Raw genomic sequence first — 15,211 nt, 5'->3', positions numbered from 1 at the left:
TGTATGTTTAGGGATTTTGTAGGTCTAGGTAATTTGTATGTCTATGGTGGCCTGATATGGTTCCCAAATCAGAGGCAGCTGTTTATCATTGTCTCTGATTGGGGATAATATTTAGGTAGCCATTTTCCCTTTTGTGTTTGTGGGTTCTTGTCTATGTGTAGTTGCCTGTCAGCACTCATTTGTATAGCTTCACGTGTTGTTTTTGTTCAGTGTTCATTCTTAATATAATAAAGAATGTACACATACCACGCTGCGCCTTGGTCTGATTCATACAACGTACGTGACAGAAGAAGCCACCACTGAAGGACCAAGCAGCGTGTTAATGAGGAGCGGACATCCTGGTCCCGGGAGAAAGATGAGTGGAGGACATTCTGGACCTGGGAGGAGGTAATGGCAGGGGACAAGACCCTGCCATGGAAGCAGGTGGAGATAGCGCAGGGGGAACGGCAACGATACGAGGGGACAAAGTTAGCACGGAAGCCCAAGAGGCAGCTCTATTCCAGCTCCTCGCATTGGCTGGGCTAGAATGGGCATCCAGCCAGGATGGATGGTGCCGACTCAGCGCTCCTGGTCTCCAGTACACCTCTTTGGACCAGGATATACTGCGCCAGCTCTGCTTACTGTGTCTCCGGTGCGTCTGCACAGCCCAGTGCGTCCTGTGCCAGCAAATAAACATCCAGCCAAGACTGGTTGTGCCAGCTCTACGTTCCAGACCTCCAGTGTGCCTCCACAATCCAGTACTTCCTGTGCCTGCTCCCCGCACTCGCTCTGAGGTGCGTGTCATCAGCCCAGTGCCACCTGTACCGGTCCCATGCACCAGGCCTCCAGTGTGCCTCCACAGTCCAGAGCTTCCGGCGACAGTTCCCAGTCCAGAGCTTCCGGCGACAGTTCCCAGTCCAGAGCTTCCGGCGACAGTTCCCAGTCCAGAGCTTCCGGCGACAGTTCCCAGTCCAGAGCTTCCGGCGACAGTTCCCAGTCCAGAGCTTCCGGCGACAGTTCCCTGTCCAGAGCTTCCGGCGACAGTTCCCTGTCCAGAGCTTCCGGCGACAGTTCCCTGTCCAGAGCTTCCGGCGACAGTTCCCTGTCCAGAGCTTCCGGCGACAGTTCCCAGTCCAGAACCTCCAACGACGGGCCACAGTCCGGAACCTCCAACGACAACTGTCACGCTCTGACCTTAGATATCTGTTTTCTTTATATTTTGGTTAGGTCAGGGTGTGACGAGGGTGGGTATGCTAGTTTTTGTATTGTCTAGGGTTTTTGTATGTCTAGGGGTTTTGTAGGTCTAGGTCATTTGTATGTCTATGGTGGCCTGATATGGTTCCCAATCAGAGGCAGCTGTTTATCGTTGTCTCTGATTGGGGATCATATTTAGGTAGCCATTTGCCATTTTGTGTTTGTAGGTTCTTGTCTATGTGTAGTTGCCTGTCAGCACTCATTTGTATATCTTCACGTGTCGTTTTTGTTAGTTTGTTCAGTGTTTATTCTTAATTAAATAAAGAATGTACGAATACCACGCTGCGCCTTGGCCCGATTCATATAACGTACGTGACAATCCCCTGATTCCTCAACCTGGTCTCGGAGCATTTCGTATTATTCTGTACGTAAATCTGGCACGCTCCATTTAATATGATATGTTAAGTTTCATATGGTATATTCGCTAAAAGGGTTAAGGCTAGGGGAAGGGATAGTTAACGTGCTAAGTAGTTTTAAAGTAGTAAGTAGATGAAAAGTTGCTAATTAGCTAAAATGCAAAAGTTGTCCATGATGAGATTCAAACTCACAATTGCTAGATGTTCGTGTTAATATGCCCGACCAACCACCCTTCTTTCTTTTTTTGCCTAAAGTAACCATCTGTCTTGTGTAACCAAACCAAACGGGACATATCGTACACATTTTAGTGGCCCGGATGAACATTTACTATGTTACGTCTAGTCTATGAGACCAGGCTGGATTCCTGAGATATCTGAACAACAACAGAACAAGTTGTTCATTTCACTGTGTTCTCAGTCGTTTGGTCCATGTCCTCTTCTTGAAGTCATGCACGAACTCATGCAGCTGGTGATCGTTTTGGCGATAGGTCATCCATGAAATCAGCTATAGGTGTCAGGGCCTTGTGGAAAGGATGAGAAGAGGGGGAGGGATTAGAGAAGAGTCTTTTGGAGAGCAGTGCCTTTACATGCTAGAATCTTACACTCTAAAACGTAAAGGTTCCTGGAGGATACTTTAGGGGTTCTTCAAACTGAAACTGTGGGGGAACCCCTATAAGTTCTTCAAATAACCCCTTTAAACTGACCTTTTGAAGAACCTTTTGAAGAACCTTTTGGGATACATTTTTTAACTACCCCCCCTTCCCCTATTAATATTATTATTAATAATACACATACTGTAACAACAATAATACAATATTTAGTTGTCAGTGTTATGATTGTAGTGGCAAAGCAGAATTAAAAAATCTAAATATGAGGAAAAGTCCCAGAAGAGCCACAAGTCCGATGGGTTTATCCTCTGGCGTGTTGATGTTAACGTGTTTGTCACGTTCTGACCTTTATTTCCTTTGTTTTGTCATTATTTAGTATGGTCAGGGCGTGAGTTGGGTGGGCAGTCTATGTTTGTTTTTCTATGATTTGGGTATTTCTATGTTTCGGCCTAGTATGGTTCTCAATCAGAGGCAGGTGTCATTAGTTGTCTCTGATTGAGAATCATACTTAGGTAGCCTGGGTGTCACTGTGTGTTTGTGGGTGATTGTTCCTGTCTCTGTGTTTTGCACCAGATAGGGCTGTTTAGGGTTTCACACGGTTCTTGTTTTTGTAATCAGTTGTTCATGTTTACGTATTAAAAGAACCATGGACACTTACCACGCCGCATATTGGTCCTCTGATCCTTTTCGCCTCTCCTCTTCGGAAGAAGAGGAGGAAATCCTTGACAATGTTGATGTTCTCCGTATCCATAGCCACAATGATTTTGCAGTGCATGGTGATCAAACATTTTTCCTGTTATATTAGTCAGAGGTGTAGGGAGGGTGAAGTCTGTGAGTTTAAAAAATTGTAATTATACAGATGATTAACAAAACATGCACACGACAGTATTCATACCTTGGTTTTTGTTTAAATGTGAAAAACACTTTTGATAATGGTTTTCATGCACGTACCTTGTCCATAATGTAGAGGCCTATGGGATGTTTATTGAAGAGGTAAGGGAGGAGGATGTTAAATGTGATCTGCATAACATACCAATACCTTTGTATGCCTCCTCGTCTGTATACCTACAGACACAGACACAAAAGTGAGCAGTTCAGTCATCTGCACCCAATACAGCTAGCCTTCAGCATATTCTTATAGCCAACATATTATCACCTCTTTGTTGATTGATGTCCATTGAATTGGGTCCATTTTCTATTTTAAAAAGATTTCCACAAATATTAAATGATAGATGGTATCATCATAAAACAATATCAATTTAGATCATACAAGGGACAAAACATACCTTAAATTGAGGAGATCTTTACATTTTTCAGTTATGTTCCTGCACCTGTTTCAAATTCAAATCCAAATGATTCAGTTGGGCAGTTATGTTCCTGCAAGAACCCCCACCAACTATTTTAGTTGTTGTCATTTGCCATTTTGAATCCACAATGGGTTTCGGGTTGAATCTTCGCTCCTACAGTTGACCAATCACCACCGAAGGGGCATAGACTTCGGCAACCGAATTTCGGGTTGCCTCTAGAAAGAAATATTGTATGCACAAACAGTAAAAAAAAAGGTTCAAAAAAACTATAACGGCACAAAATGTTTCCATATTATGTGCACGAACTGTTCCGGATGGACAGCATGCGGACGTCTTAACCCTCCACCACCCCATCTCCACACATACCAGACAACAAAGGCTTTTAGTGGGCAGAAAGGGCCTGTTTATCCGGGTCCTACTGGCTATTACACACACACAAAGGCTTCCCTCAAGTCATCAAAGAGCTCCAGTCAGAGAGGGACAGCTATCTCACCCCTAGCTTTAATGTCCTGACCCCAGGAGCCCTGAGGATATGGAGACTGGCTAGGTGTCCTCTCCACATGGTGCAAACAGCCAGGGCCATTTTCCATCTCCTCTCCCGTCTCCCTCCCTCACCTCACCAGGCAGACATGACGGTATCCCACACCATGGCACCTACTCGCTCGACGCCTGACCTCTCAGCTGGGTTCTCTGCGACCAGGACACTCAGACTCAGACACAGTGGCTGGAAGAAGGAAGACATGACGTTAGGTTATTACAGGGATGCACTCAGACTCATATGATCATATTATTCGTCTTGACCGAGGATGGAGAAGGCAATAGAGGAACCTTTGATGCATTCTGCACTGTCACTGGACAACCAGGCTGTGACCTTGGGCCTGTGAGGATGTAGGGATGTTTTACTTAGCCTCTGTTCCGGAGGTGTCCTCTCTCCAGACATGGGTTTAAGTACTATTGTAATCTTTTGAGTGTTCCCAGCTAGCACATAATGTTCTGAGAACCATATGTTCTTAGAGATTGGTGAGAGTGTGGTTGTCCAATGGTTATTTAGCATACAACTATCCCACTTCTTTCTGGGAATGGTGCAGGATAGTTGCTTGGCTTTGGAACATTCTCAGCACATTTGAGTTCATTTCTTTATTTTTAATTAATTAATACATTTTTAATTAAAATGTTGTATTTCATTAGTTTTAAGACAACTTTTCCTAAAAGTTCCAACATGGTTACACATTCCATTAAAACCACAAGGAAACTTTGCATTCAGAGAACTTTCTCAGAATGTTATTTAAAAACATATGCATTCCGTTCTGAGAATCAACAAAACTCTCTCGATCTTCTATCTTGATAAGTGTGTTTAGGTTGGTTTGCCGCGCCCACTATTTGACCACACCTGATCTTAATGAGTGCTTGTTTACTTTGAATAGAGTGAAATGAACAGCTTTGTATGCTGTTCACTGTGCCACGTGTACTAATTACATGGATAAAGAAAAGAAGGTCATAGATTTCAACCTCGCTTACATCGTGCCAAAATTGAAAAATAAATGTGTTTGCATGATTAATGCCTAAGCAAGTGTATTTCCATGTGTCCTATCTGTGCTTGGAGTTTAAACTTGTTAACCTGTCTAGGAGGAACCCCCACCCCCCACCCCGCAACAGCCTGTGAAAGTGCAGGGCGCCAAATACAAAACAACAAAAATCTCATAATTAAATTTCCTCTAGAATACAAGTATTTTACACCATTTTAAAGATAAAATTCTCGTTAATCAAGCCACAGTGTCTGATTTCAAAAAGGATTTACAGTGAAAGCACCACAAACGATTATGTTAGGTCACCAACAAGCCACAGAAAAACACAGCCATTTTTTCCAGCCAAAGAGAGGAGTCCCTCTAGTGGTGTGGGGGCTGTGCTTTGGCAGAGTGGGTGGGGTTATATCCTTCCTGTTTGGCCCTGTCCGGGGGTGTCCTCGGATGGGGCCACAGTGTCTCCTGACCCTTCCTGTCTCAGACTCCAGTATTTATGCTGCAGTAGTTTATGTGTCGGGGGGCTAGGGTCAGTTTGTTATATCTGGAGTACCTCTCCTGTCCTATTCGGTGTCCTGTGTGAATCTAAGTGTGTGTTCTCTAATTCTCTCTTTCTCTCTTTCTCTCTCTCTCTCGGAGGACCTGAGCCCTAGGACCATGCCCCAGGACTACCTGACATGATGACTCCTTGCTGTCCCCAGTCCACCTGGCCGTGCTGCTGCTCCAGTTTCAACTGACCTGAGCCCTAGGACCATGCCCCAGGACTACCTGACATGATGACACCCTGCTGTCCCCAGTCCACCTGGCCGTGCTGCTGCTCCAGTTTCAACTGTTCTGCCTTATTATTATTCGACCATGCTGGTCATTTATGAACATTTGAACATCTTGGCCATGTTCTGTTATAATCTCCACCCGGCACAGCCAGAAGAGGACTGGCCACCCCACATATGCTCTCTCTAATTCTCTCTTTCTTTCTCTCTCTCGAAGGACCTGAGCCCTAGGACCATGCCCCAGGACTACCTGACATGATGACTCCTTGCTGTCCCCAGTCCAGAAGAGGACTGGCCACCCCACATAGCCTGGTTCCTCTCTAGGTTTCTTCCTAGGTTTTGGCCTTTCTAGGGAGTTTTTCCTAGCCACCGTGCTTCTACACCTGCATTGCTTGCTGTTTGGGGTTTTAGGCTGGGTTTCTGTACAGCACTTTGAGATATCAGCTGATGTACGAAGGGCTATATAAATAAATTTGATTTGATTTGATTTGAGTCACAAAAAGCAGAAATTGAGATAAAATTGATCACTAACCTTTGATGATCTTCATCAGATGACACTCATAGGACTTCATGTTACAAAATACATGTATGTTTTGTTTGCTAAAAAAAATCTGAGTTTACATTGGCGCGTTACATTCAGTAGTTCTAAAACATGTGGTGATATTGCAGAGAGCCACATCAATTTACAGAAATAATCATAATAAACATTGATAAAGATACAACTATTATACATGGAACTTTAGATAAACTTCTCCTTAATGCAACCGCTGTGTCAGATTTCAGAAAAACTTTACGGAGAAAGCAAACGATGCAGTAATCTGAGTACAGCCTTTAGACAACAAAGCAGCCAAAAAGATACCCGCCATATTGGGTAGTCAACATTACTCAGAAATAGCATTTTAAATATTCACTTACCTTTGATGATCTTCATCAGAATGCACTCCCAGGAATCCCAGTTCCACCATAAATGTTTGATTTGTTCGATAAAGTCCATCAGTTATGTCCAAATATCTTCTTTTGTTAGGGCGTTTGGTAAACAAATCCAAAAGCACGTTCAGGTCGCGCCGAACGTCGGACGGAAAGTTCAAAAAGTTCTGTTACAGCCGTAGAAACATGCCAAACTAAGTATGGAATCAATCTTTAGGATGTTTTTAACATAAAACTTTATTAATGTTCCAACCGGACAATTCCTTTGTCTGTACAAATGAAGTGGAACGTAGCTACCTTTCACGTGAGCGTGCCAGACCAAGGCTGTGGCACTTGCCAGACCACTCACTCAAAGAGCCCTTATGAGCCCCTCCTTTAGAGTAGAATCCTCAAAACAGGTTCTAAATACTGTTGACATCTATTGGTAGCCTTGGGAAGTGAAACATAACTAATTTCCCACTGTATCTTCAAAGGAGGCTGAGCTGATAAACTACAAACCTCAGATTTCCCACTTCCTGGTTGGATTTTTTTCTCAGGTTTTTGCCTGTCATATGAGTTCTGTTATACTCACAAACATCATTCAAACAGTTTTAGAAACTTCAAAGTGTTTTCTATCCACATTTACTAATTATACGCATATTCTAGCTTTTACGGCTGAGTAGCAGGCAGCTTAATTAAAAACACGTTTTTCATCCAACCTACCCAATACTGCCCCCTACCCCAAAGAAGTTAACCTAAGCTAGCAGTCTTATTGAAATATGTTCTCAGAATGTTATTTAATGACCTTCGAATTACCTATAATTTTTGTTCTCAGAACGTTAATAAAACCTCCATGGAAAACTTTCAGGGAACCATAGTAAAACGTTTTCAGAACCTCCCTGCAACCTAAAAACAAACGTTCCCAGAACAGGCAAAATTCTCACTTCGGTTCTCAAAACATTTTTTAAAAACTGTCAGGATATATGGCTTCATTCCCGGAACCAATGGGAAACCAAACACTTAGTTTCCCACAACTAAATATGCTAGCTGGGCTTGCTTGAGCCTGCCTGGGGTGCCAGAAATAAGAGATTTTCAGTTTTGTGACTATGCTATTGGTTCATTAAGCCAGACAAGGGCAATTAAGCAGAGAAATTGTTTCAGATAGTACAGCATTTGAACCCAGGCCTGCCTTGTCTTTCATGCCGGGATATGGTCAGAGTGATTTACAGCCAGGTCAGGTTTGTGTTCCTGACCTCCATGCCACTCCCCTGTCTGTCTGATGACCTCCCCCAGGCCAGGAGCTCTGTGCCTGGGCCAGGCCCCCAACCTCAGTAGCCCTGGGTTTCCTCAGCCTGGAGGCCTGGAGGAGACACACTGACATGTTTATACCAGGCCTGGTGATTTATCCTCCCACCATGGAGACACAGCATTGACAGGGCATCATAGCACAGACTGGACTACAGACTAATGCGTCAGCTTGACTGGTTTCCAGTGGTTGGTTTTTACCAAGCAGCGTTGTGGCAGGGTTAGGGAAAACTGTGCTGACTATTGGGTTGGAAGACTTTGCTAATCAACTTTCCTAAGGTACAGAATAATGCTTCTGTTTCTTGGTCTTGGGAAACTTTCCTGACATTAAAGATGACATGGGTAACAGCAAAGCTGGGTACTCATATAACCACAGACGTACACACACGCACGCAGCACACACACGCAGAAAACACACCAACTCAGCAATGACGTAGGCCAGCTGCCGTGGCCCCAACTGGGATGAAGAGGTCAGGAACATTAGCCTCCATTTGGAGAGGAGAGAGAAAGCATATCCAACAAGACCCACCTGTCACTTTATTTATGAAATTACTCATGCAGCTTCTATCATGGGTTAACAGTATGACCCCCTCAACCCGGCCCACTCTGGCTCCCTTCTACAGAGGACTGTCCATCATCCAGACCCCCCTCTACACCCCTATGCCAACAAAATTACCACCCCCACCTTTACCGCCCCCTCTACAGTACCTCTAATGCCCAAACACTCCATAACAACAGAACACGTCACCCTCTGAGCTCATGAAAATTATACCTAGTTTTTATGAAGATTTTTCACTTCCTGAATTGACTGAATTGAAACCTGTTGACCCAAACCGTCATTTGTACTCTAACCAAGCTGAAAATTCAAGTCCACTGATGATAGTCTTAGCAAGTGTGGTGGGTTGTGGACTTTCCATCCAAAGTCCTGATCCTTTTCAGTGCTGGTTCATTTAACAGAATCACCCAACTCCAGCACCCTCTTCCATCCCTTCCACTCACCCCTGGTGGCTGCCCGGGCCACTTTTACTTCCATATATTTAGATATGTAATCCTATGGGAAGCCCAGGCTGAAAGGGCTGGCTCAAAGCCCTCTCGCTGTGTCTATACAATAAAGGAGACCTATTGAAACAAGCCTGGCACTGGGATCCCCGTGGAGGGACTAGGAGGGGGGTGTATTTATTTGGAGAGTGGCGGGAGGCTGGTTAACCTTTGATCAATCGCGCGTGCCCCATTCCCCTGTCTGTCCCTGGGATCATTGCCCTATGGATGGGCGCTACCGCCCACCGGGTCAACCCTGTCTTCCAGCAATGGAGCCGAGCCCAACCAACTCAACTTCCCCTACTTTTGGGGTGGCTGAGAGGACTCTAAACACTTTCCATCAAACATTAATATAAACTGTGGTTATGGAGTCATTTATTCAGTTTGGTATGTTTGTGTTTGAACTGCATAACAACTTATCATGTTACCAGATCCAAGACCGACTTTAAAGTCCCTTTGTGGCGACTAAGAGTTAATCTGCAATTTCGACACTCCTCATGATATTTCATTCACCTCTTCATAACACATGTAGTAATTTATCAAGCGTCATGTTTGCTCTGTATAACAACTTATAATGTTACCAGATAAAAGAGTGAAGCATGAGTGTGTTTTCATATCAAATGTCCCCAGACAGTGTGATTCTGTCTTCCACAGGGAGGGCAGACTGTCTCAGTGCAGGCCAGATGCCAGGGACCATCTGTCTGGTGTCCGCAGAGCCTGACAGGGTGATCCATTACCTCCACCACAGATCTTCCCACACCAGCCCCCAGCCCAAGCCTCAGATATTGCCCCAGACTACCAACCCCGTCCCAACCCCCAGTCCCTAACCCCAGCTCCCAGCCTCAAGCACAGGCCCCAGAAATTACCCCAGCCCCTGTCCATATTCCCAAGGAGTCGCCCACAACCTCCGCTCTCCCGTTCCTACCATGTCAACATCTGATTCACATGCTGAAAATCCCAGCTAAAACTCAATCACATTCCTCAAAGGGGACACATCAGCAGGGGAGGAAAACATCTTATCTATCCAGAGTATTTAGCATTTAAATAATGTATAAATTATGCTATACTTTATTCCCCTTGCATAGGTTGTGTTTTTCTTTCATTCCCCTAAAGACCAAATGTGGTTAATCATAGATACATATCAGACACTTTGTTTCATTCTGTGACATTTTAATATCCAGTTTGCTGAAAGACTTTCAAATATGAAGCTAAACCACACTCACATGGATATGGGAGAGATATACCCCAGCTCACAATTCTAGGGAGAGAGAACATTTTGTAATGTTACACATAATATTTCCCTAGTGTCCAGTTTTCCGTTATTTAGGGGAGCATTCTATCTATGTTAGCTAAAACCTTCTCAGAACCTTTTTAGCATTTAGAGTTAGGAGTACATTCAATTAAAGTCAAACCAGATAGTAGCCAGAACATGGTTATCATATTCTCAAAATATACAATATTACTGTTCTAGACACAGTGTTATAGTGACACATACGTTATCCTGTTGAACCTAGGGGTCATTCTTTTTATTTTGGGAAAAATAACGTTCCCAAAGTAAACAGGCTATTTTTCAGGACCAGAAAATAGAATATGCATATAATTGACAGCTTAGAATAGAAAACACTCTGTTTCCAAAACTGTAAAGCTATTGTCTGTGAGTTTAACAGAACTGATATTGCAGGCAAAAGAATGAGAAAAATCCAATCAGAAACGCAGTGGTTTCTAAATAAGAGTCCCTTCCTATGCTTCTCTATTGAGCAGTGAATGGGATATCAACGAGATTCATTTTTCTATGGCTTCCTTAATGTGTCTAGTATCACAAGACATAGTTTCAGGCTTTCATTTTGAAAAATGAGCGTGTACAACAACATTGCGTCAGTGTCCACCTGATGGCTTTTTGTGTATTTCTCGCACAAAAGACAGAGGTAGCCATTTTTCTACCTGGTCTTACTGAAAAAAGCTCTGTCTCGGTTGATATCTTATCGAATAGATATTTGAAAAACACCTTGAGGATAGATTATAAACAACGTTTGCCATGTTTCTGTCGAAATTATGGAGCCTTTTGTGATTAACAAAAGGCTAAGCTGTGTTTGAATATATTTCACTTGTGATTTCATGAATATGAATATTTTCGAGTAAGATTTTTGGTCCTTTGCGTTATGCTACTTAGTGTCAGTTGATGATAATTCTCCCGGATCAGGGATAGGTAGTTCCAACAAGTTAATGACCTAATGAGACTCATAAGGGAACGCTCTCTAAAGTTGTGGGAACGTTTGCTGTTAGCTGGGTACTGTGTGTCTGTATTCAGGACCCAGGCCCTCTAAGTGATTTGTGATCCTCTGTGCAAATAACACATGTTCAATGTTCCAAATGGCACCCTATATTGTGCACTACTTTTGACCAGAGCCCTGTGGTTCCTGGTTAAAAGTAATACACTAAATAGAGGATAGAGTGCCATTTGGGACATTAACATTGTGTTATTTGCTTTGGGATCCTACAATGATCAACCACGACGTTGTCCCACAGAAAGTAAAATTCCTTTAGCTTCAGCAGAAGAGTCTCCTCTTAGTCTCGCTGAAAAGGCCATTGTGCAAACTTGATCTTGGAGCGATCCCTCCAATAACAACACCCAATAGTTCTGTTGAGGGGAAAACACACGGCAGGGGAGCTTAGCAAATTATACTTAAAGAGGAGAGAAAATGGATAGACATGGAAGAGAAACACTTAAGTTTAGGAATTTGTCAGTGAGAGAAGTGAACAAAGCCCCAAAGGTTGTAAGATCAGACAACTATGCAAGCCCTTGCCCAGCAACCAAACTTAAAGTCAGCCTAAATAATCCTGCAAAGTGCTGCTGAAACACAGAGGGGTGTCTTACGAATCAGATTTGGTCCGAACTAGGGCTGTGGCGTTCATGAAATTTTGGCAGCCGGTGATTGTCAAGCAAATAACTGCCGGTCTCACGGCAATTGACCGTTAACATAAACACATTTTGCACCTTCTGGCTTCCATGTATAGCCTAATGCGGACCTTTGGAACATCTACATTTTAAAAGTCTAATAAACCCATGTAATATAGCCTACACCATCACAATAAATACGTTATTTATTTTAGACAGGTCTTAAGAAACATGATATGAAGAAAATCTCAGAAGAACAGAATAACATACTCAGAGTTGTCCTTATATTAGGCCCTGATCTGGCTATGCCATATTGCTGTGGGCTACACTAGCTCATTTAGCAGACAAGTTTGTTTAGAATTCTGTGGAATTATCTTATAGTATGAAGAAAATAGAAAGGAATGATGTGAGGCACATTGTGTGGCTGTAATGCCCTGTCCAAAAATCCATGCCTTTTGTGGCCAGTGGCCATTGTGCCCTTGAGCTGAATATAATAATGATAATTCCCTTCCGTGCTCCAAAGCACCTCTCACTCACTTGACTCTCTCAGATATCTCAAATCTTATTTGCCAATGTCCGTCACGTGATCAGGTCCTTCTCACAGGCTTCATGTGATCAGGTCTTTCTCACAGGCTACAAGTGAAGACAGACACATCCAGGAAGCAACTGCGCACATCCTTATCGAATTCTGAGGCGCATATTGAAGATGTTGGAAGAACTGTCCACATTTACTTTTCGTAAGTGTAATATAGTCTGTGTTTAGCTGGTGTAGAGGAGTCAGGCGCAGGACAGCAGATATGAGTATATAAACGTAATTTTACTCAAAATAGACAAATACAATACAAAATAAGTGAGCCCACAATAAACGGACCGTATTACATAAAAACAATCACTAACAAACAAACATGGGGGAACAGAGGATTAAATAATGAACAAGTAATTGAGGGATTGAAACCAGGTGTGTAAGACAAAGACAAAACAAATGGAAAATGAAAAGTGGATGAAAAGAAGGACGGTGACATCAACCGCCGAACGCCGCCTGAACAAGGAGAGGGACCGACTTCGGCAGAAGTCGTGACAGTAAGGAACAGAAAAAGCACTAGCCTATGTTGATCTACTATGCCCATAATATTCCAAACATAGTCTGAGACAGATCCCAAATTAATACAACCACAAGCATCAGAAAAACATAAAAGCAATGAGGCCAACGCAACAGATCAGAATGTTTAGCTTAAAATGTTGATAAACTATTAAACTATTTCATCCCATTATAAGCGCAGCAATGCGCACACGGCAGGAGGCTATAAGCACGAATGTTCCAAAATCAAAATCAGCGGGAAAACACCATTCTCAAAAGTGACCTCAAATATGATTATGCATGTAATGTTTTCATTATAAGGTGCATTTTATTGTGAAAATTATCTTCCCCAAACTTTAAACTCACACCCTGCATATGTATGCAAGTTAGGCTCTAGTCCCGTTGTAAAGCAGATTCATGTGCTTAATTTTAATAAGTTATTTGGCCACTGTAGTTGTGATACAAACCTTATTCAAAACATGTACTGTAGGCACATGGGCTAGGCTACATGTGTGATTATGATTTGAAAAAGTCCCCCCCAAATAAGCATGCGCTGTTTCTTGCCTTACTGCAACATATCATTCACAAGTGATAGGCTAATATTGTCACCCATCAGACTATTTCATACATTTTTTTATTTAACCTTTATTTAACTAGGCAAGTCAGTTAAGAAAAAAATATTATTTACAATGACGGCCTACCAAAAGGCAAAAGCCCTCCTGCGGGGACGGGGGCTGGGATTAAAAATAAAAAAAATAGCATAAATATTGGACAAAACACACATCAAAACAAGAGAGACAACACAACACTACATAAAGAGAGACCTAAGACAACAACATAGCAAGGCAGCAACACATGATAACACAGCATGGTAGCAACATAACATGGTAGCAGCACAAAACATGATACGAACATTATTGGGCACAGACAACAGCATAAAGGGCAGGAAGGAAGAGACAACAATACATCACGCAAAGCAGACACAACTGTCAGTAAGAGTGTCCATGATTGAGTCTTTGAATTAATTGATTGAGATAAAACTGTCCAGTTTGAGTGTTTGTTGCAGCTCGTTCCAGTCGTTAGCTGCAGCAAACTGAAAAGACGAGCGACCCAGGGATGTGTGTGCTTTGGGGACCTTTAACAGAATGTGACTGGAAGAACGGGTGTTGTATGTGGAGGATGAGGTCTGCAGTAGATATCTCAGATGGGGGGAGTGAGGCCTAAGAGGGTTTTATAAATAAGCATCAACCAGTGGGTCTTGCGACAGGTATACAGAGATGACCAGATTACAGAGGAGTAGAGTGCAGTGATGTGTCCTATGTGTCCTAAGGAGCATTGGTGGCAAATCTGGTGCCCGAATGGTAAAGAACATCTAGCCGCTCGAGAGCACCCTTACCTGCTGATCTATAAATTATGTCTACGTTATCTAGCAAGGGTAGGATGGTCATCTGAATCAGGGTTAGTTTGGCAGCTGGGGTGAAAGAGGAGTGATTAGGATAGAGGAAACCAAGTCTAGATTTAACTTTATCCTGCAGCTTTGATACTGTATGTGCTGAGAGAAGGACAGTGTACTGTCTATCCTTACTCCCAAGTACTTGAATGAGGTGACTACCTCAAGCTCTAAACCTTCAGAGGTAGTAATCACACCTGTGGGGAGAGGGGCATTCTTCTTACCAAATCACATAACCTTTGTTTTGGAGGTGTTCAGAAAAAGGTTAAGGGTAGAGAAAGTTTTGATGTAGAGCATTTAACACAAAATCTAGGGAAGGGCCAGCTGAGCATAAGACTGTATCAATTGCATATAAATGAATGAGAGAGCTCTCTCCTATGTTGAACATAATAAATGGCTCTATGTCCACCGGATGTGTACCAAACTCACTAAAAGTGGCAGTCATAAAGCCTCTCTTGAAAAAGCCAAACCTTGACCCAGAAAATATTTGAAAAACTATTGTCCTATTTCAAATCTCCCATTCCTCTCAAAAATGTTAGAAAAAGCTGTTGCGCAGCAACTCACTGCCTTCCTGAAGACAAACAATGTTCCCTGAAATGCTTCAGTCTGGTTTTAGACCCCATCATAGCAAAGACTGCACTTGTGAAGGTGGTAAATGACCTTTTAATGGCTCTGCATCTGTCCTCGTGCTCCTAGACCTTAGTGCTGCTTTTGATACCATCGATCACCACATTATTTTGGAGA

The 15,211-nt window shown here is 42.9% G+C and overlaps 1 long non-coding RNA gene across 2 annotated transcripts; it reads right to left on the bottom strand.

Moving 5' to 3' along the window:
- Window positions 1-1,339: 1,339 nt before the first annotated feature.
- Window positions 1,340-4,645, bottom strand: LOC116354701 (uncharacterized). Of its 2 annotated transcripts, XR_004203896.1 has the most exons (5): window positions 3,484-4,645; window positions 3,354-3,392; window positions 3,149-3,262; window positions 2,856-3,026; window positions 1,340-2,110 (listed from the first exon to the last, which is right to left on the bottom strand). It is a non-coding gene; the product is annotated as an uncharacterized LOC116354701 (long non-coding RNA). The 2 variants fall into 2 exon arrangements; XR_004203895.1 differs by having other exon boundaries at window positions 3,354-4,645.
- Window positions 4,646-15,211: the final 10,566 nt, after the last annotated feature.

This window comes from Oncorhynchus kisutch, linkage group LG18 (genome assembly GCF_002021735.2).
Source record: "Oncorhynchus kisutch isolate 150728-3 linkage group LG18, Okis_V2, whole genome shotgun sequence".
In the NCBI taxonomy this organism is placed as follows: Eukaryota; Metazoa; Chordata; class Actinopteri; order Salmoniformes; family Salmonidae; genus Oncorhynchus; species Oncorhynchus kisutch.
Note: the sequence above shows the minus strand (reverse complement) of the source record. Positions and strands in the feature narration are given on the sequence as shown.